This window comes from Dasypus novemcinctus, chromosome 13 (assembly GCF_030445035.2).
Source record: "Dasypus novemcinctus isolate mDasNov1 chromosome 13, mDasNov1.1.hap2, whole genome shotgun sequence".
NCBI classification, from domain to species: Eukaryota; Metazoa; Chordata; class Mammalia; order Cingulata; family Dasypodidae; genus Dasypus; species Dasypus novemcinctus.
The window spans coordinates 38,281,908-38,299,588 of record NC_080685.1 but is presented as its reverse complement, the minus strand read 5'-3'; the positions used below and the strand labels follow the sequence as shown (position 1 = coordinate 38,299,588).

General features: G+C 41.8%; 1 protein-coding gene and 1 pseudogene across 1 annotated transcript in view; one reads left to right on the top strand and one right to left on the bottom strand.

Annotated features, from left to right (window-relative positions):
- LOC101428943 (intelectin-2) overlaps positions 1-17,681 on the top strand; it is a 399,980-nt gene that overhangs the window by 9,013 nt on the left and 373,286 nt on the right. The gene's annotated exons all lie outside the window — the stretch shown is intronic.
- Positions 2,481-3,461, bottom strand: LOC101417342 (pre-mRNA-processing factor 19 pseudogene; annotated as a pseudogene).

Sequence of the window (17,681 nt, the reverse complement as noted above, 5' to 3'; positions counted from 1 at the left end):
TTCCCTCTTTGCATTCTTTCGACCAATGGCTTAGGAACTGAGAAATAAGAATACCTATTGTTCTGGTGAATTCCACCTCAGGCATTCTGGGTTAGGAATTTCAAGTATCATATCTCCCAGAACTCAAGTATGCCCTTCTTTGTAAGAAACCCCTGAATTAGATTTAAGGACAGAGGAAAACCTCATGCTGGCTCTTTTTTATTTTTTATTTTTAAACTCATTCTTACTGGCTTTTCAAATAAAGCCCCCCCGCCTTTTAAAAAGATTTATTTTATTTATTTCTCTCCCCCCTACTCCCACCGATTTTATGTTCTCTGTGTTTATTTGCTGAGTCTTGTTCTTTGTCAGCTTCTGTTGTTGTCAGTGGCACGGGAATCTGTGTTTCTTTTTGCTGTGTCAGCTCTCCGTGTGTGCGGGACGATTCTTGGGCAGGCTGCACTTTCTTTTGCACTGGGCAGCTTTCCTTATGGGGCGCACTCCTTGCGCGTGGGGCTCCCCTACGTGGGGGACACCCCTGTGTGGCACGGCACTCCTCGCGTGCATCAGCACTGCGCATGGGCCAGCTCCACACGGGTCAAGGAGGCCCGGGATTTGAACCACGGACCTCCTATGTGGTAGACAGACGACCTAATCACTGGGCCAAGTCTGCCACCAAAGCCCCTTTTTAATATAAACATCTCAAAAAACAGAAGAGGACTATTATTTAGATTCAGCAGGAAAAAAGTTGTGGGCACAATGACTCATTTCTTTTATTAACTTAGCTTTGTAACATATCATAAATATGTTTTAGCCCACTTAATTGTATTTTAGGCACTTACTAACTCTCTCATATATGCAGTATAACCTTAACATATGTTAAACTCCCCGCTGCCCCCAGATGGCTCCTTCATCTGTTTGCTCATGTCTGTTGGTTGTCTGTTTTTTCTTTTGGAGGCACCAGGAATTAAACTTTGGACTCAGCTGCTTGAACCACATCTGCTCCCTGCTTGTTTTGTTTTTTCGCTCATTGTCTTGCTTGTTGATTTTTTCCCCCTCATTATCTGCTTGCTTTTTTTCCCCTTTTTTCCTTGATATCTGCTTGTTGTTTGTCTTCTTTAAGAGGCGCCGGAAACCAGACCTGGGACCTTCCTTCCATGCGGGAGGCAGGCATTCAACTGCTTGAGCCACATCTGCCCCCCGATATATATTAAATTTTAAAAATAGCCATAAGCAAATATCTGTAACTGTTGTGACTCACTGAACTGTAACCCAAATGTATTGTTCCTTGATGTTGATGCTATATTTTGTAAAATGCATAATCTTTACCTTGTAACTTAACAGTAAAGAAACAACTCTTAACTGGTCCCTAGATATATCCCCTTATCTTGTTTTCCAACCCTGAAGTCTGATACTACTGTATGTAGCCCTCAATGTTTAGCATGAATCAGCCCAGAACTAACCGAGGCAGTTCTAATCAAAGTGAGCCTGACTGACATGCACAATAGCCTAAACCTTAACCTTCAAGTGTATTAAGCCTGTCATCAATCTGTGCATACTCAGAGATTAAACTATCTCTGTCAACATATCACTTTCTAGTCATGAAGCATATGAATCAGCACGATGCTCGCCTGCCATGTTTCCTTACTACTACATTGTTATCTTACCCTCAGTCATCACAACCAGCCTTAGTTTGCTGATGCAAAGTACCAGAAATGGGTTGGCTTTTATAATGGGAATTTTATTAGGGGAAAATCTTACAGTTCTGAGGCCATGAAATGTCCAAATCAAGGCACTGATGGAAAGGCTTTCTTACCCAAACCATCCCCTGGTGATCCTGGTGTCCTGCCACATGGCAAGGCAAAATGGCAGCTGATCTCTGCTGAGGTCCCTGCCTTCCCCTAAAGCACACCATCTCCCTGAGCCCAGTTGTGTGCAATCAGGCATAGGGCTTGTCTCTTCAACCTTGAAATGCTCAGTGGGTCCATCCTCTTGGGAACTTCATGCCTCAGCTTTGGCAGCTGGCGGTTCTTGAGTCTTCTCTCTCATGGTGGCATCAAAATGGCACAGCTCCCTTTTTAAATTGTTTTGTTTTTTTAATGAACTTAGAGCACTCCTTACAAAACCCTGTTCATGCTCTTGTGCCTGTCCCTTCACTGTTCCCATGGCTCAGCCTCTCCCCATTCACAGGAATGGAAACCAAGTGGGTGTGTATTGGCCCACCCCAGCACTCAAGACCAGCATGTGGGAGAGGTGCCGGGCTCTGACCCTGACCCTTGGCAGAGGGTGTCAGTTCCTCCCTCCATGTCCAGTCCCTGTGGGACCTGGAGATGGTGATGCTCAGGACACCATTCAGACCAGAGTGGAATGATGCGAATGTCCCACCTGCACATATCCCTCCCTCTTGAAGTCTTTCTCCCCTTCCTCCCTACCTTCCTGTCCCGCAGAGCTAACTCTACCCAAGTACTGAGATGAGGCCCAGCATCTTTCAGAAGTTGCAGGGCCTACAGGCTGTAGAACTTAAGGCTCCTGTCCATACCAGTTGAATCGATGAACTTGGCATGATACCCGAAGGCTACCTCCATGGTCAGGCTCTGTAAACTGAAGAATCTCTGTTCACTGTTTGCAGATGTAGAACTGGATATCTATGCCCCAGAGGGCCAGGTAGGTACTGCTCAGGTCAAAGATGAGTGACTTCACCTCAAAACTGTTATCCGGCTGCAATGTCTTAAAATTCTTAAGCTTGTGCAGATATCAGAGCTTGTGACAGAGGAATTGACAGAGGAGTTGTCAGCTGCTGTAGCCAGGTAGTAGCTGTTCTTGGAGAGGGTCATGATGGTGATGGGACCTGAGTGGTCTGGAAAGTTGGCCACATTGTTGCACTCCTTGAAGTTCAGATCCTGATCTGAGAGTCCATGGTTTTCTTCTAAAAATGAATCCATCAGGGTGGAACTATGCACAGGTGAGGGAAGCCAGAGGTCTCAGCAGGCATGTTGGTGAGCACATGCCCTGCCTGGATGTCAGAGAAGGCCTAGTACTGGTTGGAGAAGCTCAGGAGATAGTCACCAGTGGCATGGAGACTGAGGCCTGTCATAGCACCTTCATGGACCCCAACAACCTGTAGATAAGAGGCATTTGGGACTGACCAAATCCTGATAATGGCATCTAGAGAAGATGAAAACACCAGGTCTTGGGAAAGGTGAAATACCACAGTGTTGGTATTTCTTGGTATGGCCTTTAACAGTGACCAGGATTTGCTCAGAACTTTTGTCAAAGATGATGACATTTCAATCTACCCCAATGGTGAGGATCTTGTTGGTGTTGGAGACGCAGAGGTCCAGGAGGAGGATCCCTGGAATGCTAGCACTGTGCAACCCCACATGGGAGGCCACCCGCTGGTGTTTGCTGAACTCTTCTGGCTGCACCAGCTCCTCAGACACAGTCTTGCTTCTCTTCTTATGCTTCTGGATAATCTCTCGGGTCATTCCCAAATGCCCAACGGGCTGAGAGAGGGTTTGGAGTTTGGAATCAGCAGAGCACAGAGGCATGGAAAGAAGCTCCAAGGGGCTGGGCCCATTGAGCAGCTCAAGGCTGAGAAGAGGAGCCATATGCCTGATCACCCACAGCTGGGTTCAGGGAGATAGAAGAGCAGCTGAGGCTGAGAGAGGAGGCCCAGAAAGAGACAACTCTGATCACACACAACTGGTTCAGGGAGACTGTGAGCCTTGAGTGAAAGGCAAGGGCCTTGGTAGAGATCAGCTGCCATCTTGCCTTGCCACAGGGCAGGATGCCAGGATCCCCAGAGCTGATTTTGGTAAGAAAGCATCTCTGCTGATGCCGTGTTGTGGACATTTCACAGACTTGGAACTGTAAGGTTTTACACCAAATAAAATTCCCATTATAAAAGCCAACTCATTTTTGGTACTTTGCATTGGCAGCCTTGTGGCAAACTGAGACACAACCCCACCTCCCTTTTTGTTCAATCCCATAAAAACCCTGAGCACTTCCAACTCAGGGAAATGGACTTGAGGACTGCCTTCCTGTCTTCCAAAGCTATCCTTTGCTGAATAAATGCTTTCTCTTCTCGAAATCCCGATGTCACTTATTTGACTCTCTGGTGGGCATGGGGCAAGGACTCACATTTGAACTACAACAGCTTTGGCAGTCAGTATAGTCTTCCCAAAGTTGAATGTGGCTGGGAAGATCTTGGCGCCAGTCTTCAGAAGCTTATTCAGAAGGGGACCCAAGTGTTCAAATCAGATCTCAATGTATCGTCACTGTCAAAAGATCTCAATGTACTGTCTTTACAGAAGGCTAAGGCATTTTATATTGTTTTCTCAACATGCAAATCTGATCACCTTTCCTACCATATCACTACACTTTTCCCCATTACTCCCTATGGATTAGAGGAGTGGTTCTTTTTTTTTTAAGATTTAGTTTTAAAATTTATTTCTCTCCCCTTTTACCCCCCTCCATATCCCCTCCCCCGTTGTCTGTTCTCTGTGTCGATTCGCTGTGTGTTCTTTTGTGTCTGCTTGCATTCTTGTCAGCGGCACCGGGAATCTGTGTCTCTTTTTGTGACCTCATCTTGCTGCGTCAGCTCTCTGTGTGCGTGGCACCACTCCTGGGCAGGTTGCGCTTCTTTTTCCTACGTGGTGTGGCTTTCCTTGCAGGGTGCACTCCTTGTGCGTGGGGCTCCCTACACGGGGGACTCCCCTGTATGGCACGGCATTCCTTGCGCGCATCACCACTGCGCATTGGCGAGCTCACCACACAGCTCAGGAGGCCCTGGGTTTGAACCCTGGACGTCCCATATGGTAGGCTGATACTCTGTCAGTTGAGTCAAACCTGCTTCCCATAGAGCAGTGGTTCTTAAAAGGGTGTGGGTGTGGGAGATTAGGAGTGATTTTATTCCTCAAGTAGCTTTCCAGATATAGAAAATGAAAATATGTAGGCCCAGTTTGATTTACAGACAAACAGTGAGTCATTTCTTTAGTATTAGTATGTATTATGCAATATTTCATCTGGCACCCTACATGCAAAGAGCGTTCAGATATGTCTGGAGACATCGTTGGTTGTCATAACTGGGAAGATGGGGCTGCTGCTGGCATCTAGGTGTAGATACCGGGGCTGTTGCTAAACATCCCACATTGCTCAGCACAACAAAGAATCATCTGATCTGAAATGTCAATCATGCCACTATTAAGAAACCCTTGACTAGAAGATTTTGTTTAATTTCTACAGAATCGAAGTCTCAGGGCCTTGGCCATTGGCAACTGAAGATAAAGAAAAAAAAAAGTTTAATTAAAACATCTGCCCAGTGATAGTTCTTGGTTAAACCTGATTTATATGGTATGGGTCAGCCACTGTAGTATCTTTACTTATTTTCAGTATCTTCCTTTTCTTCCTCAGTAATAATAATTTTCCCTTACTAGTTCATTTCTGATTTTTCTTCCTACTCTTGTATTCTCTTTTACTCTGTCACTTTTTTCTTTCTATCCTAATGTTAGGGTTCTGGAAGAAAGGTACAGCCCACTAAAATGTTAGCTGAGGAGAGTTTGATAGACTACTTACAAAGATATACATAGGAAAACCAGCAAGAGATGTGTAGTATTCCAGAGTTAACAACAGCAGGGAGCAGTTACCAGCCCTCACACTGAAGGGCAAGGGGAGACAGCAGCTCCTGGAACTCAGAGAGAGTGTAGCTGTACAAGAGTCTACAGATAGGAGCTTGGTTTTGACAGAGAGTTGTAGCCAATCCATGTCAATCCAGTAGGAGGGGAAACTGGTGAACAATTACCCTCATCCTGCTGCCCTCAAATCTTTTATCAATGTGTCTGATTGGCTAAATCTAACTAGAAGCCAGAAGGCAAGAGATTCCATGAATGTCAGCCTCCTGTGCTGCAGAGTAGGGTAGAGAGTGATAGAGAGTAGATATTTAAGGACAATGAAAAATACCTGGTACAGTCAACTCCATTTGCATCACTTTTTGCTCTTTGTTTTTTTTTTTTTTTTATTCATTTAAAAAAATATATTACATTCAAAAAATATGAAGTCCCATTTAACCCCACCACCCCCACCCCCCACTTTTTGCTCTTTGTTCAGTTGAAACCTTCATGGTCCCAACTTTGCAGATGTGCAACATCCAGTTAGCTCTCATATCATTGTGGGGTGATATAACTTCCATCATACCCTCATGTGAGTCCTAATACATTAGGCTGCTACCAATGGTCTTCATATAAGGCTGCAAGGAAAAATAATTAATATAAAACATAGTGCCTTCAGGGACTACTTTACCATGGTCATGAGGCCTTAGTTGATAATCATAGCTTTATTCTTCCACCAGCCAATTCTTCTTCCTTTTACCCCCTGCCAACACCTTGGTGGATAGGACTCTTCAGCTGGTGTGGTGCCCCAAAACGTCAACACTGCTGGATCTAAGTTTTTGCAGTCCATCTTCGTTGGTTTGTTGCCTACTGACCAGGATTACTGGCCAGTGTTTTAAGACAGAGTCTTCCTAGTCTCAGTTGTGTCATAGCAATTCCCCTGGGAAACCAGGATAAATCACCCAGCTACTACAGTGACCTCAAAAATGGGCCACTCCATATGAATCAATGTAGATTTTTATTCAGTCCATCTAGTCTTTCCTCACAAAGTGAACAATGAGATGAATCTCTGGAAGTTACTCCCAAGGAGAATTTCCCTTCATTATCACCTTTCAGACCACCCCTACTTGGGGCTGTAATTCAGTGGCTGTCTACTTAGAGGAAATGCCAACATGCCATTCACTTCCATTTGTAAATCATGCCTTTTCTTCTCCTGTAACTGCTCATAGGCTACTTCCTATGAAGTCATATGCGTGAACTGTCAAAGAGGAAGCAAAACAGTAGGAGTAGGTGTCTGTTTATATAGTCTACATCTTTCCTCTTGACTTGCCTTGGCATGGTCGTAAATATACCATTTCCATTTTACAGTGGAATGCTGCTTTGCCCACCAATTTTATGATTTGATGGATCAGATAATACCTACTTTATGACAGGAAGTTTGGTTTCCATAGTCACTTGGTGCTCATTGGTCAGACATCTAGCCTCTCCATGGTACAGTAGCAAACAAATTTACAGAGACAGAAATCAGATTAATGGCTTCCAGGGCAGGGCAGAAGGGGGAGGGCAGAGTGGGGAATGTTTCTTATACAAGCCTAAAGAATACAAGCTTAGTAAATTGGCATGGTGTTGAACTTCAAGTGGTAATGTGAACTACGAAAACGGGCAGGGTTCTGGGTCTCACCCTTGCTCACAGTGACTCCATTCTGCTATTTTCTGTGATAGATTAGTGTTTCAAACACTCAAACAATCAAGAGTTTATGCATTCAAATTTTATAGTCTTTTCTAAGTTCCCACTCATCAATTTCTGAAGAAAACCAGAAATTTTCTGGTCTGCATTGAGCTTCTCTGAAATATAGAGAAAAGGTCAATAACAAAGGAAGGAACTAATTTCTTGGTCTCAGAAATGTAATGGGAACCAAAAAACTATGTTTGGAAGATGAAGGCAGATGAAAATTTGCTCTCATGTTTGGTGGGTGTGGGCAGATGAATGAGAACATATATGTCATTTAGAAATATGTAGCTATGTACCTACCTCTAAGATAGCCAATGAAGTTGGAAGTGAATAATTCTGAGGATGGAGAAATGGTAGTGGAAGAGGCTAGAGACAGAATATTCCTGTTTATCATAACAAAAAAATAAAATGACAGGGTAGAAGGTACTCCAGGTTGGGTTCCCTCTGAAGTAGACCTGAAATAAAGATTTGAGGGAAGCGGTTGTGGCTCAACTGATAGAGCGCTCACCTACCATATGGAGGGCTCAGGGTTCAATACCCAGGGCCTTCTGATCTGTGTGGTGAGCTAGCCCACACGCAGTGCTGCCACACGCAAGGAGTGCCATGCCACACAGGGGTATCCCCCCGCCTAGGGGTGCCCCACGCACAAGGAGTGCACCCCACGCGGAAAGCCACCCCACATGAAAAAAGTGAAGCCTGTGCAGGAGTGGCGTCACACACACGGAGAGCTGATGCAGCATGATGATGCAACAAAAAAGTGACAGTTTCCTGGTGTTGCATGACAAGAATGTAAGTGGACACAGAAGAATGCACAACGAATGAACAGAGAGAGCAAGAAATTGGGGGGGGGGGAGGGGAAGGGGAGAGAAATAAATAAAATAAATTTAAAAGAAAAGAGATTTGAGTGGTAGTTTACTTTGGGGAAGTGATCCCTGCAAGAATCAGAAAGGAGTGGAAAAGTGAGACAGAACAGACATACCATAAAATAACAGACAATAAAATGTAATGTCATTAAGCTGGAAACCATTGTGGGAAAATAAAAGTTTGAATCTTAAAAAAAAAAAATAGAAGAATGCTATTGCTTACTGTTTAACTTCTTTTCTTCTTTTTTTTTTGGTTTTAAAACTTTTTATTGCAGTAACATACATATAACTCAACATTTCCATTTTAATACTCTCAATTATACATTTCAGTGGTATTAATGACATTCACCTTATAGTGCTCCCATCACTAATAGCCATTAGTCTGTGGAGCAGGTGTAGCTCAGTAGTTTGAGTGCTTGCTTCCCATATACAAGATCCCAGATTCCCAATCCCCTGTAACTCCTAAAAAATAAATAAATAAAAGATGACTGTTAATAATAATAGTAATTGCTGAAAAAATAGCAATTACTCCAACTTTTTCATCACCTCAAACAGATACTCTGCACCCATGAGATCGACACTCTCTCTGACCCTCCTTCCCCCGCCATCTTCCTAAGGTATTTCTTAACTCTTTGTTATGTGATTGTTCTTAAGGCTCTCCCAGATGGTATGGTCAGAGGATGACTAAGTAGAAATAGATCCATTTCAATAGTTCCATCTCCTAGAGTCTTTGGATTCCTTCCTCTATGGAAGGAGTCCAGGTAATTTATGGCATATCAGTCTCATTAATTATAGGCAAACATTGATTCTAGGTTTCAATTAGACAACCTGTAAAACTATTTATGTACTCCATGATGTTCAAACCAAAATACTAAATCCTCAGTCTCAGGTGAGTGCCTTCACATTAACAAATTTGGCCAAATCAAGTCTTATATTTTGTTTTATGTTGTCTATCATTCTAAGAATCCACTTAATATGTGCTCTCCACATTCTTGCTGGTACAAATTGGCAAAATCCTGCAACTCTGTTGGTGTAGAGGTTATCTTCTTCCTAAGCCTTGTTGTCTCTGTGGCCATATTGGGATCTGGCTGCTACTGGTGTTGGACAAAAAGCATGGCTTATAAGGTCACCACTTCAAGTGCAGTCACTGAAGACTTTTGTCCAGGGTAAAACTGATTACTTCAGACAGGGGCGGGGGGAAGAGGCTGCTTCCACTGGCAAGGGAGCCTCAGGGGTTTGGAGGGCTTAAGGGTCTCAGTTTTGCCCGTGTCTGCCCATATTTCCCCATCCCATATCTGGAGTTCTACTCCTAGCTACCAGTGCTCTTTTTTTCCCCCTCTTCATTATAAAGCAAGTTATTGAAGTATCTCGTTCCTACCAGTGTTTTTATCTTAGTATAAACAACCTGACAAGGGCAAGCACTTCATGCTGCAGCTCTGCAGGTTTTATAGTCAGGCCCTTGATTTGGTTAACAGTTATATCTGCTCTGTGACTAAAGGTGATGAGAGAGTTCTTTAAAGCTGTTCAGAAGGCTTTTCTGACTTTCCAGTGTTATCTAAGTTACTCATTCAAGACCTTAAATTTCTTGTGTAGGCTTTCTAGGATAGTAGAAGTCATCTGACTCTACAATTGTTAACCACTTCTTTTTACATGGCAACTAAGTGCCCTAGCCACTTGATCTTCCAATGCCTTACCTTTCCCCTGCCCTTCATTTCATGCCACCATGGTGATAATCTAAGCTATTGTCAGGATGCTGCATGACATTGTATGCAGGGTTTCCAAATAAGATACTGGGTTTCAATTAAACTTGAATTTCAGGTAAACAACAAATAATTATTTAGTATAAGACCATCCCAAATATTGCAGGGGACATCCTTTCATAAAAATTTTTCATATATCTGTATTTATAGATAACTAAACTAAACATAGCTTATCTAAAACTGAAATAAAAATTGAACTTGGAGTTCTATGTTTTTATTTGGTAAGTCTGGCATCCCTAATTACTAGTATCCCATTTCTTCCTTAACTATGTGAGGAACCCAATCTCAGAATCCCATTTTAAAGATCTCTTTCCTGAATCCATTTCTAGCACTGATGACTGAATCACTCATTATCTCATCAGGAAAGGGATGGGGGGGCGGGGCAAGATGGTGGCTGAGTGAGCGCACCTGATAATCTCTCCTGCAAAGAAGTGGCTGGGCAGCGTTGGAAATTCTTCGGGACCAGGCTGTTTCGGGATTTTGCAGGGCAGGAGGTGTCTGGACATCGATTTGGTGGGAAGGTAACAGAGAAAATTCATGTATAAGATAAAATTGAGGCTCTATTGCACAGAGGTGGGGCCTGCGCGCGGGACTATCCCTCCTGGGGTGGGTGGAGCCAGGGCCCCGGAGCTGGGGCTGTTATTCCTGGAGGCTCTGTGGTGCTGGGGAATTCATAAGCCCTGATCGGGCTATTGGGGGCTAACAGGGCAGGAGGCCTCCGCAGACCGATTTGGGGAGACAGATGGGAGTTTTATTGCGAGGCAGAGAATTTTTGATTGTGGACACAAATAATAGTGCTTCCGGCTAGAGCCCTGCCCCCAGGCCGGCTGCAGATCTGCAGCGGCCTTAAATTGCTCGCAATAAAGAGACGTCACCAGGAGGCTGTTTCAGGGACTGGCAGGGTGGGAGATGTCTGGAAGCCGATTAGGGGAATATTTTGCGAAGCGTGGGAATTTCGGTCTTGACTCTGATATCAGCGTTTCAGGCTGGAGCCCCGCCCCCAGGGCCTGTCTACTGACCTGCAGCCCCATTAAATCGGCTGCAGTGTAGTGGCACCCCCAGGTGGCTGTTTCGGGGGCTTACAGGGAGGGTGGTGTCCTGAAGTTGAATTGGTGATACAGCCACAGAAGAGACCCAAATGAGAGGGTGAAGTGCGGGGTTCTGTCACATCATTCAGAGTTTGTGGATGTGACCTCCCTCATAGGGCTGGCACCCATCTGTGGGGATCCCTGAAGACTGTGTTGCACTGCGGTGTTCCCAGGCTCCCTGTTAACCAGATTTGAGGTTGCCAAGTCTGAGTCCCCTAAACCCTGGTGGCCCACACCCCAGAGACTCACACTTCTTGAGTCTGCAATATCACAGACTTTCCATCCCTGAATCCATCATGCCCTGAGGTCCTTCTGAGGTCCTTGAATGTCCTAGCCCTCAACGTTTGCGTTTTTTCTTTTTTCTTTTTTTTGTTTTTTATTTTTATTTTTACTTTATTTTTTATTGTCCTGATTGCTAATATTGCATTATCTCCTAGTTTTTTCTCCCATCATATCTCCCAAAGTCTTTTTTATTTTTTCAGTTATTTAGGGTTATTTTTGTTGTTGTTGCTGTTGTGGTTGTTCTTTATCTTTTTTTTTTTTCCTTACTTGTTCCCCTCCCTTTACCCACCTCCTTTTTCTTTCTTTCTTTCTTCTCTCTCTCTTTTTTTTCTTCTTCTCTCTAGTCCCTCATTTTCTTCTTATTTTATTTTATCTTAATTATATAATAGGTGCTGCAAGGAACACCTCATATTTGCTGGGTTTCCTCATCCTCCGTTGCCTCATTTCTGTTTGAATTGATTTTGGCTACCTACACTATCCCCTTTCCCCCACATCTTGATATCCTCCATCTTCTACTATCTCTCCTATATTTCACCTCCCTTTCTTTGATCCCCAAATTGTCTAACTCTTAATTTCTAATACCTTTGTTTTGTTTTCTGTCTTTTATCCACTCTTGAAACTATTGCTTTTCTTTTCTCTTTCCCTCTCTCACGAAAACACTAGCTTTTTAATTCATATCATATTCCTCCCATATTCAGTCGACTACCTCATTATAGGTACTCTACCTACTGCTATAACTCTACACAACTTACATGAATCTAATATCCATCCTCCCAGGTCTCATATTGTTGCTGTGTTAACATTTATTACCAATACTACATACACATTTTTCTTTCTTACACAATTGCCTTTCCCTGGCCCTAATGCTTTCCTTCAAAGTGAACTCAGCCAGCAATAAGGAATTAGAATAAGAAGGATAAAGTGACAAAGAGAAGATATAACACTTACGCAAAAATAGCAGCTAATTAATCCCGAACACTAGACAAAGAAGCTAAGGAACTGATTAAACTCGTGAAGATAAAATGATGACCAGACAGCAACAAAAATCTACAAACCAAACCAGTAATCAGGAAAACATGGCTGAATCCAATGAACAAACTAAAAACCAGGAAGGGGAGCAGAACTTTGCACAAGTAATTAAAGATCTCAGAACATATATCACAGAAAAATTTAATGAAGTAAAGGAAGAGGTTGACAATACGAAGACAGCACTTGGAGGGGAAATTGCAGACATACGCAAAAAGATAACAGATATGATGGGAATGAACACCACAGTTCAAGAAATCAAAAATACACTCGCAGCAAGTAACAGCAGATTAGAAGAGGTAGAGCAGAGAATTAGTGATGTGGACGACTTTACATCAGAAATCAAACAGATAGTAGAATTGATCGATAAAAAGATAGAAGAAATCCAGCTAGGACTTAGGGACCTGAATGACAATGCAAAACGCACAAACATATGTATTATAGGCATCCCAGAAGGAGAAGAGAAGGGAAAGGGGTCAGAAGGAGTGTTGCAGGAAATAATGGCTGAAATGTACATATCCAAGAAGCAGAGCACACTCCAAACATCATAAACCCCAACAGGCCCACCCCAAGGCATATACTTGTCAAATTATGCAATGCTCAAGACAAAGAGAAAATTCTGAAAGCAGCAAGAGAAAAGAAAACCATCACATACAAGGGAAGCTCCATAAGATTAAGTGCTGATCTCTCATCTGAAACCATGGAGGCAAGAAGGCAGTGGCATGATATAGTCAAGGTACTAAAAGAAAAAAATTTCCAACCCAGAATACTCTATCCAGCTAAGCTGGCATTCAAAAATGATGGAGAGTTCAAAATATTCACAGATAAACAGAAATTGAAAGAGTATGCCAACAAGAAACCTCCCCTTCAAGAAATTCTAAAGAGAGTTCTGCAGGAAGAAAGGAAAAAACAGGACAGGCAGAGTTGGAGGAGAGTGTAAGAGCAACCATAAAGACAAAAAGAGAAGAAACAAACAAACAAACAAAGAAAATATGACAAACAGAAGTCCAATCAAAATATGGTTAACATAAATAATTCCTTGAAAGTAATAACACTGAATGTCAACGGATTAAACTCACCTATCAAAAGATTCAGACTGGGACATTGGAGAAGGAAATATGACCCATCTATATGCTGTCTACAAGAGACACATCTTAGACCCAGAGACTCATGGAGGCTGAAAGTGAATGGTTGGAAAACAATTGTACAAGCAAACAGTAACCAAAAAAAGGCAGGAGTAGCTATATTAATATCAGACAAAATAGACTTTAAATGTGAAACAATTGTGAGAGACAAAGAAGGATACTACATATTAGCGAAAGGGACAATCGGTCAAGAAGAATGAACAATCATAAATATTTATGCTCCTAACATGGGTGCCTCTAAATACGTGATGCAAATGCTGGAAAAACTAAGTGAAAGAACAGATGCATCTACAATTATAGTGGGGGATTTTAATACACCACTATCAACTCTGGACAGAACATCTCAAAAGAGAATCACTAAAGAAACAAAATATTTGAACAGTTTATTAGAGGAGCTGGATCTAATAGACATATACAGATCATTACACCCAAACACAGCAGGGTATACATTTTTCTCAAGTGCACATGGATCATTCTCCAAGATAGACCATATGCTAGGCCACAAAGAAAGGCTTAATGAATTCAGAAAGATCGAAATCATACGAAATAATATCTCTGACCACAGTGGAGTGAAGCTGGAAATCTGCAAAGGCCAGAGGCCCAGATTTCACACCAAGATATGGAAATTAAACAGCACACTCTTAGAAAAACAGTGGGTCAAAGAGGAAATCTCAAAAGAAATCAATGACTACCTTGAAACAAATGATAATGATAACACAACATACCAAAATTTATAGGATGCAGCAAAAGCAGTACTGAGAGGGAAATTTATAGCCATAAATTCATACATCAAAAAAGAAGAAAGAGCAAAAATTTGAAGAACTAACTGCACATTTGGAGAAATTAGAAAAAAACAGCAACAAAGTAATCCAACGGAAAGAAGAAGGAAGGAAATAACAAAGATAAGAGCAGAACTAAATGAAATAGAAAATAAGAAAGCACTGGAAAAGATAAACAAGACCAAGAGCTGGTTTTTTGAGAAGATCAATAAAATTGACAAACCTTTAGTGAGCTAACAAAGAAAAAAAGAGAGAAGATGCAAATACACAAAATAAGAAATGAGAAAGGAGATATCACCACTGACCCCACAGAAATAAAGACTATCCTAAGAGGATACTTTGAAAAACTATATTCCAACTAAAATGACAATTCAGAGGAAACGGACAAATTCCTAGAAACACATAAGCAGCCTTTATTGACAAAAGAAGAAATTGATGATCTCAACAAACCAATCACAAGTAAAGAGATAGAATCAGTCATTAAAAACCTCCCAACTAAGAAGAGCCCAGGGCCAGATGGCTTCACAGGTGAATTCTACAAAACATTCTGTAAAGAACTAACTCCAATCCTGCTGAAACTCTTCCAAAAAATTGAAACAGAAGGAACATTGCCTAACTCCTTCTATGATGCCAACATTATCCTAGTACCAAAGCCAAACAAAGACACCACAAGAAAGGAAAATTACAGACCTATTTCTCTAATGAACCTAGACGCAAAAATACTTAACAAAATACTTGCTAATCGTATTCAACAACACATTAAACGAATTATACACCACGACCAAGTGGGTTTCATTCCAGGTATGCAAGGACGGTTCAACATGAGAAAATCAATCAATGTAATACACCATACAAACAGATTGAAGGAAAAAAATCACATGATTATATCTATAGATGAAGAAAAAGCATTTGACAAAATACAGCACCCTTTCTTGATAAAAACACTCCAAACGATTGGAATACAAGGAAATTTTTTGAATATGATAAAGAGTATATATGAAAAACCTACAGCCAATGTCGTTTCCAATGGAGAAATCCTAAAATCCTTCCCTCTAAAGTCAGGAACAAGACAAGGATGCCCACTGTCTCACCTTCTATTTAACGTTGTCTTAGAAGTACTTGCTCGAGCACTGAGGCAAGAACCAGATATAAAAGGCATTCAAATTGGAAAGGAAGAAGTCAAAATTTCATTATTTGCAGATGACATGATCCTATACATAGAAAACCCTGAGAGGGAAGCAGACTTGGCACAGCGGTTAGGGCATCCTTCTACCACATGGGAGGTCTGCGGTTCAAACCCCGGGCCTCCTTGACCCGTGTGGAGCTGGCCCATGTGCAGTGCTGATACACGCAAGGAGTGCCCTGCCATGCAGGGGTATCCCCCGCGTGGGGGAGCCCCACGCGCAAGGAGTGCGCCCCGTAATGAGAGACGCCCAGCGTGAAAGAGAGTGCAGCCTGCCCAGGAATGGTGCCGCCCACACTTCCCGTGCCGCTGACGATAACAGAAGTGGACAAAGAAACTAGACACAGCAGGTAGACACAGAGAAGAGACAACCAGGGGAGAGGGGGGAATTAAAAATAAATAAATAAATGTAAAAAAAAAAAAAAAAAAAAAGAAAACCCTGAAAGGTCAACAACAAAGCTTCTAGAACTCATAAATGAGTTTAGTAAGGCCGCAGGTTATAAGATCAATGTGCAAAAATCAGTAGCATTTCTGTACACTAATAATGAGTAAGATCAGGAGGAAATCAAGAAACAAATTCCATTCACAATAGTAAAAAAAAATTAAATATTTAGGAATAAATTTAACTAATGATGTAAAAAACTTATACACCGAGAACTATACAAGACTGTTCAAGGAAATCAAAGAAGACCTAAATCAATGGAAGAATATTCCCTGTTCATGGATAGGAAGACTAAATATTATTAAGATATCTATCCTACCAAAGCTGATCTACACATTCAATGCAATCCCAATAAAAATCAACACAGCCTTCTTTAAGAAACTAGAAAAACTAACTATGAAATTTATTTGGAAAGGAAAGAGGCCCCGAATAGCCAAAGACATATTAAAAAAGAAACACGAAACTGGAGGAATCACACTACCTGACTTCAAAACATACTACAAAACTACAGTAGTGAAAACAGCATGGTATTGGCATAAGGAGAGACACACAGACCGATGGAATCGAATTGAAAGTTCTGATATAGAACCTCATATATATAGCCATATAATATTCGATAAAGCCACCAAACCCTCTCAACTGGGAGAGAATGGCCTATTCGAGAAATGGTGCCTGGAGAACTGGATATCCATATGTAGAAGAATGAAAGAGGATTACCATCTCACACCCTATACAAAGATCAACTCAAGATGGATCAAAGACCTAAATATAACAGCCAAGACCATAAAGACCTTGGAAAGCAGTGTAGGGAAACATCTACAAGAACTTGTAATAGGAAATGGCTTCATGAACATCACACCAAAAGCACGAGCAGCAAAAGAACGAATAGATAAATGGGACTTCCTCAAAATTAAAACCTTCTGCACCTCAAAGGAGTTTGTCAAGAAAGTAAAAAGGGAACCTACACAATGGGAGAAAATATTTGGCAATCATATATCCGATAAGAGACTTATAACTTGCATATATAAAGAACTCCTATATCTTGAAAGTAAAAAGATAAACAACCCATTTTAAAAATGGGAAAAAGATTTAAACAGACGCTTCTCCAAAGAAGAAATACAAATGGCTAAAAAGCACATGAAAAAATGCTCCAAATCTCTAGCTATCAGGGAAATGCAAACCAAAACTACAATGAGATACCATCTTACTCCCATAAGATTGGCAGCTATGAAAAAAACAGAAGAATACAAATGCTGGAGAGAATGTGAAGAAATGGGAACACTCATCCACTGCTGGTGGGAATGCAGAAGGATCCAACCATTCTGGAGGACAGTTTGGCGGTTTCTCAAAAAACTAACCATAGATTTGCCATATGACCCAGCAATACCAGTGCTGGGTAAATACCCAGCAGAACTGAAAACAAGGACACAAAGCGATATATGCACACCAATGTTCATAGCAGCATTGTTCACTATCGCCAAAAGTTGGAATCGACCCAAATGCCCATCAACAGATGAGTGGATCAATAAAATGTGTTATATATATACAATGGAATACTACTCGGCTTTATGAACAAATATACTACAAACACACGTGATAACATGGATGAATCTTGAGAACCTTATGTTGAGTGAAGCAACCCAGACATTGAAGGACAAATACTACATGACCTCAGTGATATGAAATAAGCAAGCTGCCTCAGAGAGCTAGAGACTGGAAGATAGGCTTACAGGAAATCGGGGGGTAGAGGAAGGATGTAAGCTGACATCTACACGGGTGAAATCTATGATAAGCTGGAG